At 38.9% G+C, this 22,637-nt stretch overlaps 1 long non-coding RNA gene across 1 annotated transcript; it reads left to right on the top strand.

Annotated features, from left to right (window-relative positions):
- The first annotated feature begins 8,450 nt into the window (after positions 1–8,450).
- LOC309856271 lies at positions 8,451–21,341 on the top strand. Its single transcript, XR_014307125.1, has 4 exons — positions 8,451–8,579; positions 18,250–18,325; positions 18,435–18,496; positions 21,081–21,341. It is a non-coding gene; the product is annotated as an uncharacterized lncRNA (long non-coding RNA).
- Positions 21,342–22,637: the final 1,296 nt, after the last annotated feature.

Below are 22,637 nucleotides of genomic sequence, written 5' to 3'. Positions count from 1 at the left end.
AATGTAGTAAGTGCTATCTTGCTATGGGTCAGCAGATGCAGGTACAGCTCCCTGGGGGACCATCAGGAGATTGCTTATGTCAGGTTGGTATGCACCTGTGAGATCTCCAGGGAGCAGTGGAGGGTCCAAGTTCTCTCCTATGTAGAACCACTGGCTCTCCTTCCATTTCTTTCTGGATCTTGATCACTTCTCTCATGTTTCATTTCTCTTACATCTTCTGCCTTGAGCCTTTGAGAGTTTCTTTATTTGCCTTCAAGATGACCCAGAATATCAATGCTTGATCTTATTCTAGAATTACTATCTAATGCAATCAATAGGAGAAATAAAATGTATACCTATCATCTTCAGAAAGTTTCATTTTATAACTAAACCTTAAGAGAATGATCCAGAAAAATAAAAATGGAGACATTAAGACGTTAAAGTGAGATTGGTGTTTATGGTGTTGACACAGAGATCCAATAATTACTCCACATATGAGTAATAATATGTTAGAGTATAAGCTGACAGAAAGATAACTCACATTACCAAATAAGCAAAAAATTAAGTGTCACAAAATTAACTTAACAAGCTATGTACAAACATATTTAGAGAAAACATTGAAACATCATTGACATATATTAAATAAGAATTAAATAAGTGGAAAACTGTCTTGTTTTTTTCTTCACGAGGGAGACTACGTATTGTAAAGATGTCAATCTCCCTTTCCATAGTTTGGCACTTGTGGACATTGCTGCTATAAACATTTGGGTGCACGTGCCCCTTGGATCACTACGTTTGTATCTTTAGGGTAAATACCCAATAGTGCAAGTGCTGGGTCATAGGGCAGTTTTATTTTCAACATTTTGAGGAACCTCCATGCTGTTTTCCAGAGCATCTGCACCAGCTTGCATTCCCACCAACAGTGTAGGAGGGTTCCCCTTTCTCCGCATCCTCGCCAGCATCTGTCATTTCCTGACTTGTTGATTTTAGCCATTCTGACTGGTGTGAGGTGATATCTCATTGTGGTTTTGATTTGTATTTCCCTGATGCTGAGTGATATGGAGCACTTTTTCATGTGTCTGTCGGCCATCTGGATGTCTTCTTTGCAGAAATGTCTGTTCATGTCCTCTGCCCATTTCTTGATTGGATTATTTGTTCTTTGGGTGTTGAGTTTGCTAAGTTCTTTATAGATTCTGGACACTAGTCCTTTATCTGATATGTCGTTTGCAAATATCTTCTCCCATTCTGTCAGTTGTCTTTTGATTTTGTTCACTGTTTCCTTTGCTGTGCAAAAGCTTTTGATCTTGATGAAATCCCAATAGTTCATTTTCTCCCTTGCTTACCTTGCCTTTTGCATTGTTCCTAGGAAGATGTTGCTGCAGCAGAGGTCGAAGAGGTTGCTGCCTGTGTTCTCCTCAAGGATTTTGATGGATTCCTTTCGCACATTGAGGTCCTTCATCCATTTTGAGTCTATTTTTGTGTGTGGTGTAAGGAAATGGTCCTAGATGTCCATCAACAGATGAATGGATCAAGAAGATGTGGTATATATACACAATGGAATACTATGCAGCCATCAAAAGAAGTGAAATCTAGCCATTTGTGACAACATGGATGGAACTAGAGCGTATCATGCTTAGCGAAATAAGTCAAGCAGAGAAAGACAACTATCATATGATCTCCCTGATATGAGGAAGTGGTGGTGCAACGTGGGGGCTTAAGTGGGTAGGAGAAGAATAAATGAAACAAGATGGGATTGGGAGGGAGACAAACCATAAGTGACTCTTAATCTCACAAAACAAACTGAGGGTTGCTGGGGGGAGGGGGTTTGGGAGAAGGGGGTGGGATTATGGACATTGGGGAGGGTATGTGCTTTGGTGAGTGCTGTGAAGTGTGTAAACCTGGTGATTCACAGACCTGTACCCCTGGGGATAAAAATATATGTTTATAAAAAATAAAAAATTAATAAAAAAAAAGATGTCAATCTCCCTAAGTTAACTTGTAAATTGAAAGCCATCTCAATATAAATGCCAATAGAATTTCTTTGAGTACAAGAAAAGCTGGTTCTGAGTAGTGAGGAGACACCGGCCTGTCTGAATTCATAGATGTGTTACAAAGCTCCATGTATTCGAGCCACTTGGTATCAGCAGAGCCATAATCACAGAGCAATCAACAGGACAAGGGGTCCATAAATAGATTGACATGCTGAGCAGAATTTAGTGTACGATCAAGAGAATATCCCAATTGGTGAGGAGGAGAGAGCACATTTAACAAGTAACTGTGAGAGAGTAATGTAGCTACGGGAGAGGAGGTGCATAGGGGCATGGATGTATATGTGTATATGCATCTCTAATTCTAAATAGTATGTGTGTGTATATAGAAATGATAGCTAAGACAGATACAGATGGATGGATGAATGGATGGATGATGGTTAAACACATGGATGGATGCATGCATGATGGATAGATATATGATGAATGGATGATGGATCCTGATGAGTGGTTGGATGGATGTTGGGTGAATGGATGGTTGATGGATGGTTGGATGGGTGGATAGATAATAGGTAGATAGTTTGACAGGATGGATGGATGTGAGACTATGGACTCTGAAAAACAATCTGAGGGTTTTGAAGGGGTGGGGGGTGGGAGGTTGGGGGAACCAGGTGGTGGGTATTGGAGAGGGCACAGATTGCATGGAACACTGAGTGTGGTGCAAAAACAATGGATATTGTTACACTGAAAATAAAATTTAAAAAAAATTTTTAAAAAAAGAATGGATAAAGAGATTGGCAGGATGGATAGACAGAATGATAGATAGATAGATGATAGATAGATGATAGATAGATGATAGATACACAAGATGGATGGATAGATAGATATTCTTATCTACCTATGATCTACCTACGACTTATTTTGTTTCTTCTATAAATTTAAATATGGAAGTAAAGATCCTAGAAGGAAATGGGAAACACAGTGCTGAACTGAAGACAACTTTCAAAGCAAGCTAGAAACCCCAGGCACTACTAAGATTTATTGACTTGGCCACAGGTGAATTTATAATTTCTGCATTCAAATATGTATTAGACATGAAATTAAAAAACAGAACAAAACAAAACAAAAATGTATCTCTGGGCCCAGGCCATCCTGAACGGGAAGAGAGGAATGCTGTAGTTTGTGCATTTAAGTGTTTGGTACCATCAAAAGTCCTCAGGCTTAGCACATGGCATGAACAGTTGGTTCCAGATGCATCATACTGATAATCAATTTATCGTGTTTATTAGAACTCCATGCTTTGGAAGATGAGATTTCTCTTTACATCCAGGCAGAAATGAATTCACTTATCCTTAAGAAACAAAAGAAATCCAAATTTCCAGAATTCAGCTGCGCAGGAACATCGGGATATAGGAGGAAACAAAAATCAACACTGTAAGAACTCGCTCAAATTTTAAGGAGTGCAAGCTGTAGAACTCTTTGATTTCTCCAAGTTGTGGGATTTCCTGTAACAGCTCTACAGAGACATAATTCACACACCATGCAGTTCCCTCACTTAAAAGCACACAAGTCAATGGTTTCTCTTCTATCCACAGAGTTGTGCAACCATCATAGTGTATTTTAGAATATTTTCATCAGCTCAGAAAGACTGTCGGTACATTTTACATCCAATTCCTCACCACCTCTCGGCTCCAGCCCAGGCAACCACTAACGCACTTACTGTCCCTACAGACTTGCCTACTCTAGACATTTCACGTAAATGCAGTCCCACAACACGTGGTCTTGAATGACTGGCTTTTCCTCAGGGCATACCGCTGTCAAAGACCATCAGTAGGTCATTCCTTCCTATGGCAGACTGACAGTCCATTTTTAGGATGGACCACCTGTGTTTATATACCCATGCATGGATGAAAATGTGGATCCTACCACTTCTTTTTCAAGAATGCTTGGTGTATCATGGTTCTTGGCAATTGTGTATGAAGTTTAGAGTCAACTTTTCCATTTATGAAATAGGCTGTTGGGGTTTCGATGGGTTTGCTGTGAATCTGTAGGCTGCTTTGGTGAGTATGAACTTTAACAAAGATGAAGTGTTCCAAGCCATGGGTTGTCTTTCTACTTTCCTCAGTGTGTCCTACTTTTCAGAGTATAAGTTGTGCTCTTCTCTTGGGATGTATTCCTAAGCATTTTCTTATTTTTAAGGCTGTTATAAATGGAATTGTTTTATTAATTTTATTCCTTTGGATCATTCATGGCAAACATATGGGAATTCAATTTTCTTTTATATTGAGCTTGTATCCTTAAAATTTTCTGTGTATGAGATCATGACATCTGCCAATAAAGATGGTCTTATTTTCCTATCTGCACACCTTTGATTGTATTTCCTTCCCTGTTCTCCCTAGCATTTCCAGAACAATGTTGAATACAAGTAGTAAGATTAGGAATCCTTGTCCCTGTCATGCTCTTGATCTTAGGGGAAAACATCGAACTTTTCACCATGAAGTAAGATGCTAACTCTCAGGTTTTTGCAGACATCCTGCAGATATTTTTCTTGGCTTTCCATATATGTAGGAAAACTAGTACAATGAATTTAATAATCTGTGTTCAGATTTTGACCCACATACGTCCATTCATTCTAAAAAAATATACAGCCAAAGGACAGGTGCTATATAAGTAATCTTAAACTTGTGTTAATAGTAAAGTGAGAACCCCCAAATACCTTTAGTAGAATTTAATATTTACCAAAATGCAAATTCAATTTTAATGCTTCCTCCAAAATAAAAACAAAAGACACACACACACACACAAACATGAGATTAATCCCATGATTCTCAAACATAAGTCTTAAGTATGACATAGCAATACTTATGAAACTATTGGTAATCTTAAAGATTTTATTTATTTATTTGACAGACAGAGATCACAAGTAGGCAGAGAGGCAGGCAGAGAGAGAGAGGAGGAAGCAGGCTCCTTGCTGAGCAGAGAGCCCGATGCGGGGCTCGATCCCAGGACCCTGAGATCATGACCTGAGCCGAAGGCGGAGGCTTTAACCCACTGAGCCACCCAGGCACCCCAGGATTGGTAATCTTAGAAATGATGGAAAATATATTAAGAGGAATGTATTTTTTTTTAATTTTTTTATTTATTTGACACAGAGAGAGAAATGGTGAGTGAGGGAACACCAGCAGGGGCAGAGGGAGAGAGAGTAGTAGGCTTCCCACTGAGCAGGGAGCCCAACCTGGGGCTCGATTCCAGGACCCTGGCATCATGACCTGAGCTGAAGGTCACACTTCAGCTTGATGTGATGACTGTGCCATCCAGATGCCCCAGGAGAAATGTATTTTTAAATCGTGCTGAGCCTTGAGGAACTTGTCCTTTTCAGTTCACAAACAATTATGTTCTCTTCTCAGTTTATAAAGAACTTTTCTAATCCTTAGGGCATTGTCAATCCCTCGAATGAGGGAGCTGTGTTTCAGAGACATCTAATAGCTTATGTAGATGCACATGGAGGGTTAGGGGTGATGCCTGTACTAAATGTTACGTGTCCTCATCCGTGTTCCAGAGTTCCTATCTCTACTTGACACGAAGTTTGCAGAATTGATTCTCAGAAGGAGAGCCCTCCTACACTGTTGGTGGGAATGCAAGCTGGTGCAGCCACGCTGGAAAACAGCACGGAGGTTCCTCAAAATGTTGAAAATAGAACTGCCCTATGACCCAGCAATTGCACTACTGGGTATTTACCCTAAAGATGCAAACCTAGATGTCCATCAACAGATGAATGGATCAAGAAGATGTGGTATATATACACAATGGAATACTATGCAGCCATCAAAAGAAATGAAATCTTGCCATTTGCAATGACGTGGATGGAACTAGAGGGTATTATGCTTCGTGAAATATGTCAATCAGAGAAGGACAACTATCATATGATTTCCCTGATATGAGGAATTTGGGAGGCAGATGGGGGGTTTGGGAAGTAGGGAAGGAAAAAATGAAACAAGATGGGATCGGGAGGGAGACAAACCATAAGAGACTCAATCTCACAAAACAAACTGAGGGTTGCTGGGCGGTGGGGGTGTAGGGAGAGGGTGGTGGGGTTATGGACACTGGGAAGGTATGTGCTATGGTGAGTGCTGTGAAATGTGTAAGCCTGATGATTCACAGACCTATACCCCTGGGGCTAATAATACATTATATGTTAATAAAAAAACAAAATAATTTGTTCTCAGTGTGACACCACCTGTAGTTTCCAGCAGAGGGTAAGAACAGGAAGAACTGATTTCCTTAAAAAAAAAAAAATTAAAGTTTGGGAACTGAAAAGAACATCCAAATGTCCCATGACATTGGGATGGAAAATAAAAGCTATATTTAAAAGTATGATTATGGGCTGTTGGCACTAATTCATGTTAATTCATTTTCTCTGTTCAGGTGCATTACTGAGGTGAGTTAAATGATGTGTGATGCTAATTCAAAAGTTTTCTAAATACCCATTTTCAGTAAAAACTCTCCAATTTCCAGCATAGGATTCTATTTTCTCAACAATGTGAGATCAATATTCCGTTCATTAAAGCAATATACAAATATTTAAAGACCTAGTCCTCATCTCCAATCTGGGTTAGCTGGATTTCTACAGATCGCCCTGTGCACTCATCTGCAAGGTTTGTAGATTATAGGAAAGAATTCTAAGGTATTGAAAAGACAGACAAGAGTTTTTGAGAATTATCCTTGTCCAGATGGGATTTCATGAGTTACCGTGAGCTACAGAGTTTCAGAGCAAAAAATAATCCACCCAGTCAATAAAAAGGGGCTTAAAAATGAATTGTTATTCCTTCACGATGGAGGGATTTTCAGACTTTGGTCGAGGAGGCATTTTTCAAAGCCACACTGTGTGTAGTATGAAGAGGACATGTGTTTATTAATGGAAACGTGAATCATGGTCTTACAAACACCTGGAAGGTCCTTTAAATAGGAATTTCAACACCATATGCCCAAATCCACCTGCTTATGCCTCTGGAATTGTAACAACAGAACATCTTCCTGTTAAAAGCCTCGTGCCCAGGGAGAATTCTTCCTTCAAGCACAATTGCAACGGCCACAGAATGCCGGCCGCCCTCTGAGAAACGTGTACTGTCCAATTTAAGCAGCACTGGTGACAGCCAATGGGCTCACGTTTCCCCTGAAATTGTACACACAAGGTGCAGTGGAAACATGCATTATCCCGTGCACGCCAATCACAGGATGCCTCTCTGACTTGCTCATAACAACGTGTGGTTTTATTTAAAAAGTTCCATCCCGATGGGTGATTCATCACACCTGGAAACCTTGCACGTTGGCCATCTGTGTCTGGAACAAGAAATGGCAAAGTTGGCCAATGTTCTAGGCTATTCTTGTGTGGGTCCTGTTCATGGTTTATTCCTAAAAATTAAGGCATTCTAGGGTTCTGGTAAGGAAAGCTTATAGGACGTTTGGGGCAGAATTCCCCAGCAAAATAGACCCAAGAGTGTGTGTGTGTCCGAATTTCAGTGTGGTTATTTTAAAGATGGTGTTCCAAGATGGCCAATGACACGGGTTGGAAGTGTAATATGAAAATTAACAAAAGAAGTTAAAAGGACTGGATAGATATAAATGTAGCTATACATAGATACAAGTGTACAAATATAGAAATAAAAGGATAGATACATAATAGGAAATGGTGCTATAATGATGTGTGATTTATGCCTCCTCCTTTGCATGTTTCTTTATGTATCTAATATATTAGTAAACAACAAAAAAAGCATCCAGTAGAGAATCCCAACAAGTACCAAGCCCATCAGGCAATCAAGCTCAACACCAACTGTGTTGAGTTGTCATGTTAAGAGATTACACCATTGCTGGGATGGGACAAAAAATGATTTTTTGCCTCTTTCTTCTAAAAGCCAAAACCCTGGTCTAAGCTTGAGAAAAGCATTCTACAAAATGCCCAAGAGGTCCTCTGGACTATCCAGTTCATCAAAAACAAGAAAAGTCTGGGGAAACTATCATAGCCAAGAGGGACCTAAGAAAATATGAGGACTGAATGTATTGAGGGACCCCCACAAGGGATCTTGAAACAGAAAAGGGGTGTTAGGAAATATGAAATCTAGAATATGGGAATGTGAACCAAGGATGCCTTTGAGTTAGTAACGTAGCATGCATTTTTTGTGTAGAGAGGGACTTCATGAAGGAGAGAATTTACCAAGATGGGTCTGTTTTCTAGAAATGAAGAGCACCTTCCTCTTTCAATCTCTTTCAAAATCTCTTCAACCACATCTGCCCATTTCCCATTCAGAAAGATGCATAAGGGGTTGTGTCATTTGCAGGTGACTGGGGACCTGGCTGGACAGGACTGAAACTTATATGCATCTCTCATCTGTCAACTGAGTTTAAGTCCCAGTTCTTGATGACATCACAGTGTTGGGGATCAGCGTGTTTGTGACATCAGGGGTTTCCAGGAGATGGGCCGTGATGCTCACAATTATGATGGGCACCTTGACTCATCATCAGTGTTGACCATGAACACTTACAGAGTTTCCAAAGCCATTAGCTGAAAAGCTTTCCCCCCAAATGGTGCCAATTTCTTACCCTATTCACCAAGAGGTAAGGGTGCTGTTTTTGCCCTAAGTTGAATTTTTTAAAACTGCTTGTTAGGATGTTTTGATCATTTGTCTTTTGGCTGGAAGGTATGAGAGCCAATTTTTTTTCTTCTCTCTGACAGGGCTTTTTCTGGTTTAGCTAATACAGTGGGGTCAGGGCATAGCAGGAATCGATGAAGGTGTGGGAATTAGAGGCAATCAGCTATATGGAAATGGATAGAATATTGGGTATGTTTCAGGGCAATGAACCTCAGTCCTCTGACTACACTTTTTTTTTTTTAAAGGTTTTATTTATTTATTTGATAGACAGAGATGACAAGTAGGCAGAGAGACAGGCAGAGAGACAGGAGGAACCAGGCTCTCCACGGAGCATAGAGCCCGATGCGGGGCTAGATCCCAGGACCCTGGGATCATGACCTGAGCCTAAGGCAGAGGCTTTAACCCACTGAGCCACCCAGGCGCCCCTCTCTGACTGCACTTTCATGATATGTGCAGACCAGTCACTGTGGGGTTGAGCTTTGCCGCCTTGCAGTGTGGGGACTGGAAGTCTCAAAAGTCATTCTGGTTTTGATGTTTTATGGCTACAACAAGGAAGAAATCTATAAAACCTCCAGAGATTAGCCCTGATGCAGAGGGAGTTAAATCATTACTGAGACAAAAAGGCTATGCAATGGCATGGTCATGAGATTTACATTATCTACTCATTATCTGTACCTTGAGGGACCATTATGTGAGTGATGAGTGGATCTGAACTTGTGTCAATAGAGGAAGAGAACTATGAAACATGGTGGCCTGAGTTACGCAATCCCATGCTTTGCTCATTCACCAAAAATGGATTGCGAATCTTCTGTGTGTTAGGAGTTGTGATGACATTGACAGAGCGGGAGGCAAGGGACCAGAAAAGACCAGAAAGAGAGCAAAAATGAAAGTGTGGAAGGTTGGGCAGGAGAATCTGCGGTCGATTCAGAGAGTCAAATTTGCTGCCTACGGTCTCCGCAGGAGGAATTGTGTGGAGGTTGTAGGGCTCCAAGGTCAACCAGTAGGACAGGTCAGATCAGAAAGGACAGAGGACACCATCCTAAAGGGTTGTTTTGCAGGTCATGGAGAACTAAAGTGCAAAAGCCATGATGATTAGAATGTTGTTAAGGTTGCTGGCAGAAATGTGAAGAAGGAGGAGGTAAGGCTGAAGGGAAGTTGCATATTACAATCGCATCCACAGATCCAAAGTCAACAATGTGAGAAGTTTATCTTCCGCTTATCCTGGTGGGCCTGTGGTGCTCAAGGGAAGGAGCAGAGCTTGAAACTGATGCATTACTAAAAATAAATGCAGATAGGCAACCTAGCATGCATTAAAGGACTCTCAAGACAGACCAGAACAAATCGAAATGAAGTCATATAAATAATAGTGGAAATGAATGGATTAGAGAAAAGTATATTTTTGTAAAATCATGCTAAATAGGATTTTCTATGGAAAAAGGAAAATATAACATCAAGTGTAGAACTCTTCAAGGCCTTTAAAAACCTTACAAGAGTGAAAAATTATAAACAATATAAAGAAAGAAATGAAAACTAATGAAAGATATGTATTGATGTCTAGAATACAAAGAAAACACTGTCCTTTGTTCTTCAAATCCAGATGATTTATATATATAAAACATGCCATATAGAACATGTATCTATAACTTGATATGTATATTATATACATATAATATACACATATGTGTATATTATATGTATATTGTATGTATGTGTATATATAATCTATGTATAATATATAAATATACAATAATATATAACATGTATCTATAACTTGATATGTATATTATATACATATAATATACACATATATATGTGTATATATGTGTATAATATATATGTGTATATTATATGTGTATTGTATGTATGTGTATATATAATCTATGTATAATATATAAATATACAATAATATGTATAATTTGAAAATAAGGACAAACCAGCTCAAGAAGAGGGAAAATTTTTGGACAATGGCTCCAAAAGACACTGAGAAAATTGCCAAAGGGCTATGCCCTAAACATAACGAGCTATTTTCAGGTCTGATGAAACACAGGATTCCTGTGTATTTACTATTTTCCAAGAACAGGGAAAGAAATTAGGACAACAACAGAACAGTATGTCATTACCAAACAAGGATCCTTTCACGAGTACAAGGCAGGTAACACGGTGACGTTCTAAGATAGAATTCACGGTGTTAGCAGATACAGCAGAAAGAGTAGGCAGGTTTCTTCAAATATTAGATAATATTAATGAATCTGATAAGATGCAATATCCCCACGTAATAAAAATGGTTACTAAAATAGCAAGAGAAAGACATTTCTTACCATGATTAAAAAAATATGTATATATATATATATATATATATATATATATATATATATATATAGTGACTTCAAAAGTATAGTCACCCTGAAGGTGAACACTGGATATTTTCCATTAACCTCAATCAAGGAGATGACAAGAATTCCCACTCCAGTTTCATTTACAATTTTCCATCAGAAAGATAACGGGACACAATTGCCATCAGGAGGCAAAATTCTTGTTATCTGAAGATGGTCTGATACCTGACCACAAGAGTCAACTTAAAACAAGTAATATCCGAAATTAGGTAAGTTCATTGTGAAGCCCGGGGATAAAACAGTAATTGTTTAAAAAAAAAATTGTTACTGTTGACTACATGAAAAGAGAAAGTCAGGGGCACCTGGGTGGCTCACTCAGTGAAGCATCTGCCTTCGACGGAGGCCGTGATTCCAGAGTCCTGGGATGGAGTCCTATGTCAGGTTCCCTGCTCAGAGGGGAGCCTGCTTCTCCCTCTCCCTCTGTTGCTCCCCCTGCTTGTGCCCTCTGGGTCAAATAAATAAATAAAATCTTTTAAAAATTAAAAAAAAAAAAAAACCAAAGTCAGTATTGTTTTTAGGATCAAGCCATAACCACTCAGGGAACATAATGGTACAGCATCGTTTGCACAACAGCTACACACATCAAAGTAGAGAGGAACAATAGTAATAAGAAAGTCTCTCGACCTATATGAGGAAAGATGGATTTCTTAAACTCTGGGGAAGGACGTGAAGACAAATAGATGTGATTTAATACAAAGCACTGACTTCATCGGGAGACAAAGGTCATGCTGGTCTAGAAACATTTAAATCAAAATGATAAATTCCACCGCAACCCAGTTAATGCAAATTGCATTCAAGATATCCAAGTTTTAACTTGAAGAAATACTTTAAAGTCCTTTTGGACAAATAAAGTTTGTAGATTTTTCAAGTAAATTTTGAAACGTACAGGAGGTAGTTTTTTTTTTTTTTTCAGATATGAAGATATTTTGTGAAGTTAAAATAATGTGTTGAAAATGCCTCAGTCCGGGAGGAGGGCATACACTTGCACACACAGGATAGGAGAATCTGAATCCATTCTGTTTTTTTTTTTTTTTAAGATTTTATTTATTTGAGACAGAGCAAGAACACAAGCAGGGGGAGCAACATGCAAAGGGAGAGGGAGAAGCAGTTTCCCCGCTGAGCAGGGAGCCCCAATGAGGAACTTGATCCCAGGACCCTGACAACATGACCTGAGCCAAAGGCAGACCCTTCACTGACTGAGCTACCTGGGCGTCCCCTGAACGGATTCAAACAGTGATACAATTCTAAACTGACAAGAAGGAAACTGAGAATATTTCAAGTGAAGAAAACTGTCAAAAGCACAGTTCGATAGTGATGCCCACCATAGTGATTAAGAACACATCTATACCCAAGAGTGTGTTTACCCAGTGTTAACTGGAAGGTCATATGTGAACATGTTAACAATGTTATAGCTCAGTAATGTCAAATAAGCTAAATTTTAATTACTTGCTATTTGTGGATGTGTATTACATTTTCTTTAATAATCATGCTGATAACTTAAAAAAAAAAAAAAAGATTTAAAAGAGGAGTGAAGAGAATTTGATGGCGGTGTTTCTCAGCAGCATCCAAACCAGAAAAACTCCAAGAAAGTAAAAAGTGAGAAGCAGCCTCTAATTTTTTTTTAAAGATTTTATTTATTTACTTGAGAGATAGAGACCAAGCAGGGAGGATCCCCAGAGGGAAAGGGAGAAGCAGGCTCCTTGCTGGGCAGGGAGCCTGACGTGGGGCTCGATCCCAGGATCCTTGGATCAAGGCGCATGCTTAACAGACAAAGCCACCCAGGCATGTGGAAGTGGCCTCTAACTTCACTGCTTTGTTGTTTAATGTTTTTATGGAGCACCATTTATGAGGTGGAAAGGCAGGCAAAAAAAAAAATAAATAAACTGATGAGATAATGTGGCACAAAGAAATCTCTAGACTCTTTTCCAAAGCCCACCATAGCATACTGGGATCTGCTGGGAAAGGTACGAGCTTGAGTCCATGGGATTTTTTGATCCTGCCAGCATCTTGATTTTAGCCCAGGGAGACCCACAGCAGAATCTCGACCTCCAGAAATGTAAGACAATATAATGTGTGTTGTTTCAATCCGAGTTGTTCCATAGTGAGTGGATATGGGAGCAAAAGGGAACTGGTAGAATTTCCTTTCTCTGATGAACTCTTTTTGTCCCCGTTTGGGGATCGTCCCATTTCTGTAAATAAGTAAAACTCGAGAAAATCAGTCTTGATCAGGACCGGCCATTTCCACATCTCTAGATAAATGACATTAGGCTTGTCCTGACCAGTGATGCTCCAGTGGGCAATTTCTTGGATTTAAGCCCAGATTAGGATTCTCTGGGGTGTAGACATTGACTGTCCTTGATAGGGCCATGAGTCACACCAGATCTCTTTATTAAACATGAACTATTTTAATACCAAAAATGGTAGAAGAGGCAACATCAATCCACTTAAACATGTAACCAAACCTTAAGTATTTTTTTTTTGAAAAGATTTTATTTATTTATTTGACAGAGGGAGAGAGACAGCGAGAGAGGAAGCATAAGCAGGGGGAGTGAGAGAGGGAGATGCAGGCTTCCCACTGAGCAGGGAGCCTGATGCGGGGCCCAGACCCAGAACCCTGGGATCATGACCTGAGCCGAAGACAGATGCCTAATGACTGAGCCACCCAGGTACCCCAGGAGCTTTTTCTTAATTGGTGACAAACCTCCCAAACCTTTTCTTTGTACTAAAGTCATGTGTCCCCTTTTTTTCCTGCAGTGCACATACGTATATCTTGATAAGTTGCATTGTACAAAAGTAAGAGGAGGAAAATGGAGACCTTCCAACTGGAGATTAATTCCTGCACATGCACACCAAAAAAAGGATAGGAAATAGGAAGGAAGGAGCTGGAGAGATTATGATCTGAAAGAATAGCTCTCAAACTGTGGTCAAGAAGGGCCCCATGGCCTGGGAAACTTGTTAAAAACTGGAAACTTGTTAAAAAAAAAAAGGGCACATCCCAGACTTACTGAGTAGAAACAATAGCAGAAGGGACCTGGGCCATTACATAGTACACTATTATTGTCTGAAAGACGCAGCTCGAAGACATGGTCCCCGGTTTGGGTGTTGTCAGCCCAGGAAAGTGAAAACTAGTACCACATAGATAATTCTCAAATCTTACACTCACCCACATCCTCCAAACGGATGCCATCCTGGAGTTTCTTCTTTATTTTTTTTTTGTCTTTAAAAAAAGAAAAAATATATATATCCATATTTATACATCACACACAGTTTGCTTTTTTCCGGCTGTTAATGAAAAAAATCAAGGAGAATTAATTAATTAATAACATCCTCAGTTCAACGATCATTTCACAGATTTGAAGACTGATTCCACTTTTTTTTAAAAGAAATACTATTTTTATCTGTCTCAGTTCTACCAGCTGCTTGCAAAGTATGAGAGAACACAGGGCTCCCATAAGCATTATTATATTTTCAGAGAACAAAAACGGTGAACATTCATCGATAGAAACAATTTGGGGAATTCCTGAGGGTTTTGTGTTTATATTTAAATCAACCGATGAGAGAAGCTGCTTGGACTTGAGACCTTTTTAATTCTTTATCTGTTATCTTGTTTAGAGATGTCAGCATTGTTTCTGAATTTGTTTTGTCTCCTGTCTTCTGTAAACACATTACTTTTCTTCCCCTTTGCTTTTCCACGATCAATCTGCTGGTTTCCTTTAATGGTTCAGCTGTTAATTTGTTTCGTGTCAAAATAAGCTTACCACATAATTCAGGACCCCGCGTGGTACAGGCTTTGAATTAACAAGATTATTGTTAAATTTCCGTTTCACTTCGGGGTGTCAGGATAGAACTAAAGGGTGTTTCAAAATCAGACGTGTTTTCTGACCATTCCTTTTAAGACCTTGTGTTGAATATTCTGCATGTGTTAGGTAGATAAATTGTCTCCTTAATTGGAGAATACAGGTACCCATTTCACCATCAATTACAAAGGGAGCTTTGCAATGCACAGCTAAGTCAGTATTTGGAACAAGTAACAAATATCCAGGCCATTCGTCACGAATCCCTTATTGCAAAGTCAGTGAGAAAAATTAAAAAACATTCATAAAGGTGGTGGCACCTCCCATTAGCAGATACATGTGTTCTAAAGATACAAAAGTGTCTACCATTGAGACACTATGGCCCTAACTTAAAAAAAAAAAAAAGAAAAGAAAGAAAAAGAAAAAGAAATCCCTCTGAGGCATTTATGACTCTTTCATTCTTTGAGGACTTTAATTCATGCTCTTTAAAGACCTTGTTATGGGAAGTATCACCCTTGGACCAGTAATATTCTCATTGCCTGGGAACTTGTAGGAGATGCCGAATTTCAGGACCGAACCCATGCCTAGGACAGAATCTTCATTGGATCAAGTTCCTGGGGTGACTCACACAGATCCGTGACAATTAAAGAACCACCTCCCTAGGGACGCTATTCCCTGAAACTCTGACAATTTGGGGATCCCATTTCCACACATGCTACTAGTGATGGTGTTCGTGAGGCAAGTGTCCTGCATATTTGTCTGTCTATAGTGTGAAGATGCATGGCTAGAGTCGGGGCTACAACACCAAAGCAAGGCATTTGCCTTTCTGAATCCCTTCCAGGTGGTTCTCCGTGTTGGATATGTGAATTCCAGTAAGAGGAATGGGGTGCTTTCTACCCTTGGCTTCTTCCTGATCGAAAGACCGGTGGACCCCTATTTATTTTTAATTTCTTTTAGGGAATTCAGAAAGAGAGACATCTTTAAAGTGATTCGTTCTCGCTAATGTCTATCTCTTAAAAAATCCATAATTCATTACTGCATTAGTTTTATGAATGTCTACTTTTTAAAAGAGTGGGAAGAAAAATCCTATTCTTCATTGTTTCATAGCTAAAGAATATGACTTAGGACATTAGGGGAAAATAAAAAACGGTTTATCCTTATGTTAATTATTCACCTAAAGCATCCTAGCATCCCAGCTGATATCTCACTGGTGGTCATTTCTCTGTACATATTGTGGAAGAAAAAAATGTACTCTGGTAAACACCTTTATTTGATATCTTTGCTTCACAAAAGGCTCAAGTTGTCATGCATTGCAAGGAAGGTGTTTATTCTCACTGTTATAGCTACCCACATAGGTATGTGTTGGCTGTGCACCTATCTTTTCCCGAATTCCTGCAAAACAACCCAGGTGCTGTCATGAAAACACAGTCCCTTAGAGGATGGGTTTGTATTTGTGGCAGGGATTTTACTTTCCAATCTCAGCGCGCTTCCTCAGGCTGTCCTCCTTGTGTCTGGTGCTGAGGCTGGAAATCCACAAAGCAGGTGGTCACAGAGTGACAAGAGATGTGAAGGGGAAGAGATCTGGCTGGACTGGAGCTCACAAGCATGAGTGAAGATGGATGGAAACTTGTGGTCATTGTTGGTGCCCTCTTACCTTGTGGCAACAGAATCTTGTTGAGTCTTCATGGTGGAGGACTTCATGGTGGAGGTCTTCATGTTGGAGGTCTTCATGGTGGAAGTCTTCATGGTAGAGGTCTTCATGGTGGAAGTCTTCATGGTGGAGGTCTTCATGGTGGAGGTCTTCATGGTGGAAGTCTTCATGGTGGAGGTCTTCATGGTGGAGGTCTTCATGGTGGAAGTCTTCATGGTGGAGGTCTTCATGGTGGAGGTCTTCATGGTGGAAGTCTTCATGCTGGAGGTCTTCATGGTGGAAGTCTTCATGGTGGAGGTTTTCATGCTGGAGGTCTTCATGGCAGAGATCTTCATGGTGGAGGTCTTCACAGTGGAGCCCACACCAAGACCCACACCAAGTCTGTGCCCTAGAGAGATGGAAGGAGGAGCCAAGGAAGGTGAGGCAAAGATAACTGCTTCATACCAACAACGTGAGTTCTTAAATCAGGCTACATGGGTGATTTGCAAAATGGCAACTGCTTTCCTCCGAACATCATAATCCTTCAAGAGTCTCTTTTCTGGAGATTCATACAGAATAAAGGATAGGTATTTCTGGAATATGTATTTCAGCAAAGCCATGGTGGGACACTTCCAAAGGCACACCTGCCTTTCCACCCCCTCCTTGGCTTAGTTCATGTACATTTAATGACCAGGATTTTGAGATTGGTGAATTAGGACTTAATTCAACCCAGAATTCCTGGTTCCAAGTAAAGTGACCTTGCCCAAAGCAAACAACAAGAAATGTCCAAATGTGTGTCCAACTGTAGGACGATGCTTTCCTAATTCGTGCATCCAGTTCTGATCTACGGATAGAAGACACTAAAATGAACATCTCCCCCAAATCCATAACCATTCTGAATTAACACGACATTATAACCACTGAACCAGAATTATAAAGTTACACAGGTGGCAGGGTAAAGCTTCGTATGCGAAGGGATTCAAGACAGAAAGTGACTGGGAAATCAAAATGCGGCCTCTCCCTCTTCCCGTATCACAGTTGGGAATGCTGGTCACTCGGTCGAACCTTCCTGGGAAAAACATGTACTGTAGATTCAATTTCAAAGACAGAATCTTCAGAAGCTCTCCTGAATCCACTCAACCTTGAGTTTCTGGGCGCTAACCTCGTTCTTCCATCACATCATTTAACCGTTCCCTTTTAAGCACATGTTTATCCATTTCCTTTAAAAAACAAAAGAAAAAAAAAAACCTTTTCTTTTGTTAGTAGCTGGAGGGCTGATAATTACTCTATGTATTTAGTAGTGAGTATCATTAGAATTCTGAATTAAAAATAAGATTAATGATTTAATTTCAATCTTGTCAGGATGACCCATTTAAAAAAAATACTGATGTGATATAGTGCTATAAAAGATTTAAGCATAATTTATTGATAAAACCATTACAACTGGAATGAGAGAGCTATTTGTCTGCATAATGGTTCCTGAAATCACAGATAGTACTTTCCCATTATTTCAATGCAACATTTATAATTCCTTTCTGGAGTTACCATTTGCTTTTTAACAGCCACATATGGCGTTTCCGTGCCAACCACTGTTCCAAGTGTCTTACAAATACTAGCTCATTTAGTCCTTACCAAAATCCCATAAGGCAACGCTATTGTTATCCTTACATTATGCATAAGGTAATGAAGGCACGGAAAGTTTTGGTAACTTTCCCCATGGAACACAGGTGAATTTTGCAGCCGTGATACAAACCGGTAGGTTGTGGCTCTTAAAACCTAGCCTTCTAAACACTGATCTGCATTGCTTCTCCATTATAGAAAAGCCAGTATGAGCTTGCTTCACTTGGGCTGAAGACGATACCAGATGCATCTTTCAACTTGGGAATGCAGCCAGGTAACAAAATTATTAGTGTAAAAAAAGGCTTTCAACGTTGCTCACAGCCAAACCAAATATTACAGATTTTTTTTTTTTTTTTTTTTTTTTTTTTTTTTTTTGCAACAAGAAGTTACACCTCTTTGGATGTAGGAAGTTGACTTAAGACGTCGACCTTCTGGTTAAGAAGGAGTAAGTAACAGGAAATCACCTTTGTGGCAGAAGAAAACAAAACAATACGTAAAACAAGGATTTTCAAGATATTGGGTATCAGTCAGCGGCTGACAGTTCATCCAGAAAGGCGGGTAGCAAATGATATGAGTACTCTCATTGAACAGCTGTTGCTCAGAGAGAGATTCTGGGTAGTGGTGCAAGGCAGGACCAGGAAGGCTCCTGGTTTGAGGTGATGGATCTCAGAGAGCAGAGAACAGGTGGTTAGAATTTCCAGAACAGAGTTTGCAGGAAAGACAGCTGCATAGAGAACCAAAAAGAACTGCAGAGTAAATTAGCAAATTGCTAATCAATGCATTTAGGTAAGCAATACGGTGCATACATATTGTCTAGGCATTGATGGGATATGATCATCCAAAGACTTAGAACAGTGTTCAGAGTTCACAGAGGACTGTACAGTGTCTGAGGCGACCCTCCAGAAGGAAAAACAGATCTCGTAGTATTTAAGACATTGCATAATGTATTGAGGAAGTGTCCACCACAGTCATGGGGAAATCACTCTCCACAGCCTGAGTACAGGTCTTGCTACCAAACGTAATAAACAAGACTAGAAGAGATAAATCTCCTTTGAAGTAACTAAATCCCAAAAGAAAGCCTATGCATTTTTAAAAAGATTTTATTTATTTATTTGAGAGAGAGACAAAGTGAGAGAGCCTGATGTGGGCTCGATCCCAGGACCATGAGATCATGACCTGAGCTTAAGGTAGATGCCCAACCAACCGAGCCACCCAGGTGCCCTAAGAAAGCCAATAATTTTTTATAGGAATAAAAATACCCAATGCCAAAGTGGTAAAACGCACATTGTACATTGAATTTCAGAGTATTTGAAGCCTGGCAACAGAAACAATCCAAATATTAAATATATAGGAAAAAGAATAAAAAATGAAAATAACTGAACTGTATAATACATCATCCTAATATTATGTGGGTGAATAGAATACTTCAAGGGAGAAAAAAAGAGGCCAGAAAAAATTTTGAATAAATATTGGCCAGAAATTCCCATAACTTAGAAAGAACCTATAAATCCAACCTATAAATCTATATAATCTTAGATCTATAAACCTATAGATCCAAGAATCTCAACAAACTCTGAGTGCAAGAATTAAAAAAAATTTTTTACCAAGGCACATCATAATCCAATGGCTCAAAACCAGTGATAAAGATAAAATCTTAACAAGGATTTAGATGAAAAAAATGCTTTGCATCAATGGGCAAAGATTAAAATAACTTTGGATTTCTTGTCAATAAAAATTTTAGAAAGAGGGTGAAGAAACACATTTAAGGTACTAAAAAAAAAAATCACCTAAATTTCTATATCCAACAGAAAATACCTTTAAAGCAGATATAGGTTAAAAAAAAAAAGACATTTTCAGACATATAAAATCCCAAAGAATTCATGACCAGTGCACCTGCATCATCATAAATGTCCAGGGGTGCCTGGGTGGCTCAGTCAGTTAAGCGTCCAACTCTTTCTCAGTTCAGGTCTGATCTCAGGGTCATGAGTTCAAGCCCTGTGTTGAGTTCCATGTGGAGACTACATTAAAAAAAAATAAATAAATGTCCAAATAATACCTTCAACCAGAAGGAAAATAGAATTGGATGGATATCTGGGTTAACACCAAGTGAAAAGCAGAAATTCCTTCATAAACGTACAAGATTTTTTTTAATTTAAGTATCTTTAAAATATAATTGATGGTTTAAACAAAAATGACAGGAATGTTTAGTAGAATTTTTTTTTTTTTATGAGAATTCTTTTTTTTTTTTTTTTTTAAAGATTTTATTTATTTATTTGACAGACAGAAATCACAAGTAGGCAGAGAGGCAGGCAGAGAGAGAGAGAGAGGAGGAAGCAGGCTTCCTGCTGAGCAGCGAGCCCGATGTGGGACTCGATCCCAGGACCCTGAGATCATGACCTGAGCCGAAGGCAGCGGCTTAACCCACTGAGCCACCCAGGCGCCCTGTTTAGTAGAATTTATTCTATATATATATAAATATATATATTTATTTATATGTTTATATTATATATATATTATATATTATATTTATATATTTTATATATATGATATATATATATAACAAAAGTGCATGGCAACAGTATGCTGGTGTGTGCAGGGGTATTCTGTCCCATAAAACTTGAGGAAAAGCACAAAAACCCCAAAACTATGGATGACTATAATAGTCAAACATTCTAAATGCATGTTAGCCAAGTGTATCAAAACTTCATATAAAGGGTAATACATCATGGCCAAGGGGGACCATTCCAAATATATAAGGTTGTTTTAGCTTCCAAACTCAATGTCCTATTAATTGATTAAAAAAGAAAAACAACTTAAGTATCTCAATATGGTAGAAAGCAGTTTGTTGAAATTCGATGTGTTCCTAGTTTTTAAAAATATGCTTAAAAATAAGAACTTATCCATCTGATCAATGGCATCTACATAAATCCTACAAGAAATAGCCTTCTTAATAATGCATCCGTCCACCTAAAATCAGAACTAAATGAACACGTCTGCTTGCACAACTTCTTTTCACCATTGTGCTGGAGATTCCCGCCAGTTCAACGCAGGGTTCAACGCAAGCAACATGGAAAACCGGACCATGAAACGTTTGAACTACTTTGGGAGGACTCTGACGCAGGATAGCAAGACCCGTACACTGAAAAATGACACACCAGGGCTCGGGGTATCTGAAGATGGAGAGAAATGGAGAACTAGCCTTGAATCATGTGTTGGAGAACGGTGTAGATTTCAATCAACGTGTCACTTCTACCCAAATCCATCTCCAGAATCGACAGGATCCCAGTCAAAATCTCAGCAGGTTTCGTGTTAAAATAAATAAACTTAATCTAAAATTCATTTGTAGAATAGCCAAATTGGGGAGGGGGGAGTTTGAAACAGAAACCCAAATTTGGAGTCTCCGACTATCATGTAGCAGTTTCTAGGTCACGACAAACCTAATTGACCATTTTGCATGTCGATCAGCCCACATCTTACTTCATAGGTAAGAGAACCGGGTGCTGGGAATTGGGAATACTCAGAGACTGATTCAAAACCAGAACCCTATTGCTCGATTCCAACCCAGAACTTTCTGTATGGCCGGCCGGAGGAATGGACAAATGAGTTGAAAAAGATACAGAATGGGTACGGAATGTTGGATAACTAAAAATAGAAACTTAAATGGTCTATCATCTGACTCGTACCACAGGAACCTTGTATTTGATGTATCTGGAGATCTATTGACGTCACGATATTTATGATCTAACTACATCGTTAGCCAGAGTTAAAGTAGGAATTTTATTCATATTTTATCTGAGAAGATACATCATTGAAAATGTGGTCTCTCTTATATTCTATTTTTTTTCTTTTATATTCTTATTGACTTAGGCTACCATCTAAATGATTTTCCAATTTTATGAAACATGAGCTTAAGAAGATTAACTTGTTTTTATAAATGTATTTTTCCTGATTAGACTACATGTCATAACTACATTTTCAAATGATGCGTCTAGATCAAATGCACTTCATGTTCTTTTAAAAAACAAATTAAGGTGTATTTATAAAATGAAGACATGTTGTGGCAATTCCATATGCACTGACAATTTATTAATGATTTATATCCCCTTGTGATATTTTCAGAATAACACTCAGTTTCAATTTGAGAAGGCTAGGAAGTGGGACAAAACATGATTTTATTTTACAGTCTGGTTTTTTTTTTTAACCATAAAATATAAACAAAATATTTGGGGGGATTTGATCATCACATTCGATGAGTCAGGATTTTACTCTTTTTATGCATTGCTCATCATTGTCAACAGAAAATCTAGAAAGATTTTATGAGGCCCTGGCTGGAACAATTAAAAACAAGAAGTAAAACATCTTCCTTGCAAGGGCATTTTAAAAATGATTTACTAACAGTTCATTATCAATGAAAGCTATGGTAATAGGCTGATGAGAGCTTTTAAGAGACTATATTTTGTAGTGAGAAATATACCCTAAAAATCTCTTACACATTTAAGAATTCTTATAAAGTATGTGGACTGGACGTAGGGGCTACTTGGAGAGGACGTTCTGCTAAAAACACTCTTCTTTATCATAGTTCAGAT

The sequence above is a fragment of the Mustela nivalis genome (assembly GCF_964662115.1).
Source record: "Mustela nivalis genome assembly, chromosome: X".
In the NCBI taxonomy this organism is placed as follows: Eukaryota; Metazoa; Chordata; class Mammalia; order Carnivora; family Mustelidae; genus Mustela; species Mustela nivalis.
This window is presented reverse-complemented; position numbering and strand designations above follow the sequence as displayed.